Genomic DNA, 4,494 nt, shown 5'->3' with positions numbered 1-4,494 from the left:
CCATCTTCGAAGCACCATCGTGATCACCATCGTCACCGGCGCGACACCTTGATCTCCATCGTAGCATCGTTGTCGTTTACGCCATCTATTGCTTCTACGACTATCGCTACCGCTTAGTGATAAAGTAAAGCAATTACAGGGCGTTTGCATTTCATACAATAAAGCGACAACCATATGGCTCCTGCCAGTTGCCGATAACTTCGGTTACAAAACATGATCATCTCATACAATAAAATATAGCATCACGTCTTGACCATATCACATCACAACATGCCCTGCAAAAACAAGTTAGACGTCCTCTACTTTGTTGTTGCAAATTTTACGTGGCTGCTACGGGCTTAGCAAGAACCGTTCTTACCTACGCATCAAAACCACAACGATAGTTCGTCAAGTTAGTGTTGTTTTAACCTTCGCAAGGACCGGGCGTAGCCACACTCGATTCAGCTAAAGTGAGTGAGACAGACACCCGCCAGCCATCTTTAAGCACGAGTGCTCGTAACGGTGAAACCAGTCTCGCGTAAGCGTATGCGTAATCTCGGTCCGGGCCGCTTCATCTCACAATACCGCCGAACCAAAGTATGACATGCTGGTAAGCAGTATGACTTGTATCGCCCACAACTCACTTGTGTTCTACTCGTGCATATGACATCTACGCATAAAACCTGGCTCTGATGCCACTATTGGGGAACGTAGTAATTTCAAAAAAATTCCTACGCACACGCAAGATCATGGTGATGGCATAGCAACGAGAGGGGAGAGTGTTGTCCACGTACCCTCGTAGACCGTAAGCGGAAGCGTTAGCACAACGCGGTTGATGTAGTCATACGTCTTCACGATCCGACCGATCCAAGCACCGAACATACGGCACCTCCGAGTTTAGCACACGTTCAGCTCGATGACGATCTCCGGCCTCCGATCCAGCAAAGCTCCGGAGATGAGTTCCGTCAGCACGACGGCGTGGTGACGATGATGATGTTCTACCGGCGCAGGGCTTCGCCTAAACTCCGCGACGATATGACCAAGGTGGAATATGGTGGAGGGGGGCACCGCACACGGCTAAGGAACGATCCGTAGATCAACTTGTGTGTCTATGGGGTGCCCCCCCCGCCCCTGTATATAAAGGAGCCAGGGGGGAGGAGGCGGCCGGCCAAGGAGGGCGCGCCAAGGGGGGAGTCCTACTCCCACCGGAAGTAGGACTCCCTTCTTTCCAAGTTGGAGTAGAAGAACGGGGGGAAGGAGGAGGAAGAGGGGAAGGAAAGGGGGGCGCCGCCCCCCTTCCCTTGTCCTATTCGGACTAGGAAGGGGAGGGGCGCGCGGCCCCCTCCTGCCTCCTTCCCTCTTCTCCCTCGAGGCCCATGTAGGCCCAATAACCCCCCGGGGGGTTCCGGTAACCTCCCAGTACTCCGGTAAAATGCCGATTTCACCCGGAACGATTCCGATGTCCAAATATAGGCTTCAAATATATCGATCTTTATGTCTCAACCATTTCGAGACTCCTCGTCATGTCCGTGATCACATCCGGAACTCCGAACAAACTTCGGTACATCAAAACTTATAAACTCATAATAAAACTATCATCGTAACGTTAAGTGTGCGGACCCCACGGGTTCGAGAACTATGTAGACATGACCTAGAACTATTCTCGGTCAATAACCAATAGAGGAACCTGGATGCCCATATTGGTCTTTATCGGTCAAACCGCATAACAACATACGTTGTTCCCTTTGTCATCGGTATGTTACTTGCCCGAGATTTGATCGTCGGTATCCAATACCTAGTTCAATCTCGTTACCGGCAAGTCTCTTTACTCGTTCTGTAATGCATCATCCCGTAACCAACTCATTGGTCACATTGCTTGCAAGGCTTATAATGTTGTGCATTACCGAGAGGGCCCAGAGATACCTCTCCGACGATCGGAGTGACAAAACCTAATCTCGAAATACGCCAACTCAACATGTACCTTTGGAGACACCTATAGTACTCCTTTATAATCACCCAGTTACATTGTGATGTTTGGTAGTACCCAAAGTGTTCCTCCGGTAAAGGGAAGTTGCATAATTCTCATAGTTACAGGAACATGTATAAGTCATGAAGAAAGCAATAGCAGTATACTAAACGATCAAGTGCTAGGCTAACGGAATGGGTCATGTCAATCACATCATTCTCCTAATGATGTGATCCCATTAATCAAATAACAACTCATGTCTATGGTTAGGAAACTTAACCATCTTTGATTAACGAGCTAGTCAAGTAGAGGCATACTAGTGACACTATGTTTGTCTATGTATTCACACATGTATTATGTTTCCGGTTAATACAATTCTATCATGAATAATAAACATTTATCATGAAATAAGGAAATAAATAATAACTTTATTATTGCCTCTAGGGCATATTTCCTTCACTCCGTGGACTCGCGCAACCGTTACCCTTCGTGGGTTGAAGTCTCCATCAACGTGGATGTACAATAGCACCACCTATCAGAACCACGCCAAAAACATCCGTGTCTCCAATTGCGTTTGAATCCTCCAAACCCTTCCCTTTACTTTCTTGCAAGTTGCATGCTTTAATTTCCGCTGCTCATATACTCTTTGCATACTTGCTTGAATTGTGTGATGATTGCTTGACTTGTCCTAAGATAGCTAAAATCTGCCAAACTCTAAAATTGGGAAAAGGTTAAGTTTTTAATTGGTCAAGTAGTCTAATCACCCCCCTCTAGACATACTTCAAGGTCCTACAGCTAGCCTATGTAATTTTTTTAGAAAAGGAGGATGACCCCCGGCTTCTGCATCTGGCCGATGCATGTAACCACTTTATTAATTATTCACACATACCTTAAAAAGTAATACATTAGTACTCTTGAAGTCACCATCTTGGCAACAACTATCCCTACTCCTATCCACTTGATAAAGGGGTGCCGATAGTCCGAGCCAAATACCAAACAGACCTCACACCATAGCCTAACATCTGAAACCGGAGGCTCCAACCTAGCCACATTGCCGGATCTGGGGCACACACTGGTCTAGTGCACTCTCAGAGGCCGTTGCCGCTGTCTTCCACCTTCAGGGTTGTACTAACGCATTGACCTTGCTAGGCCTAGCTGCCGTCAATGCCACCATGAAGCCAGACAATGCCACCATCCTGCGCTCGTCCATCATCACGCACCCACCACCGAGAACCTGCTCCTCCATGCCGCCAAGACCCACCGTTGTCGACATGCCATATGCCATGCCGCTCCCCCTTCATGAATACCACCTGCTGCAACTAGTCCCATCCCCTCCGTTTGCAGTTCCTCTAACTGAGCACCCGAATGCCCTAGGCGGCGCCCCCAAGAAGGGCACAACACACGCAGTGCTGCCGCCGCCCAATCTGAGGAGATTTTGGGTCTTCACCCGGAATGGGGGCGGGGTGGAGGGCAGGTACCTTGACGGCGCTTACACGAAGCAGAACGACGACCTTGGTCATTACCACCGTCGGGATGAGAGAGTTATCTAGAGTTTCCTCCAGTTTGATGTCACCTCCACCAGCCCCCGCGAACGCACCGAGGCCGAGGACCGGGATCGCAAGCCACCAAGTGCAGCGGGAGAGAGCCTGCAGTTGGGATGAGATCCACCAGAAACTCACTGCCCACGCGGTCAAGAACCGGTCATCCACCACCCGCGATTGTAGCCAGCCAAGGGCGCCATCGCCATGTCTACCGGGGCCGCCACCCCAGGTCCAAATTCCTCCACGATGACCAGATCGACGAGAACCGCCGCCGCGCAACCCACGTCGTCGCCCAAGCCCGCCGCCGCCCGGGCCCGACGCCACGCTGCCGGAGGACCCACACCCCATGGATCTAGGTGCCCGTGCACCGCCGCAAGCCCGCCACTGCCGGGAATCACCGTGTCGCTGGGAGGGCCGCACATCCAGGGAGAGAGGAGAGGCCCTCCGCCACCGACATCGCACGCACGGGCTTTGCCTGGAGCCGACCACCGGCAGCGGTGGAGGGGGAGGTGAGCGCTGGGGGAGGACTAGGCGGCGGTGGTGGCTGCGACCTCCCATGTCGCCCGCGAGGGGGGTGGGGGGCCTAGAGGAGGTCACTGCGACCAATTTAAAATGGGAGAGATTTTCACTTCCCTGCTTCTGCGCCAACTAGGGATACATACGGCCATTTTAGTATGAGTACCAAGATAAACATGGTCCTTAAATTTTTTTAAATGAGTATCAAGATATTTCTTCATGAGTGGTCCCATCACACACCAAGCTTGATTCTCAATAAATGGAAGAAAACCCCCTATGCATCACCTGTAAATTCTAGGAATCGAATTCGGGTCGTTAGCTGCCTTATGTACTTAAGATACGGATGTTACTGAAAACAAATTAGAGGCAGCTCATACTACACATGGCAGGATGAATTGTGATCAATACGTTGCGAATGGACTGTGCATTCATGGCTGGTTCGCTTTCACTATGCAACCAATTCATTCTTCCTGTAGAAAGAGATTTATTTGC

The sequence above is a fragment of the Triticum aestivum genome, chromosome 5B (genome assembly GCF_018294505.1).
Source record: "Triticum aestivum cultivar Chinese Spring chromosome 5B, IWGSC CS RefSeq v2.1, whole genome shotgun sequence".
Classification (NCBI taxonomy): domain Eukaryota; kingdom Viridiplantae; phylum Streptophyta; class Magnoliopsida; order Poales; family Poaceae; genus Triticum; species Triticum aestivum.
This window is presented reverse-complemented; position numbering follows the sequence as displayed.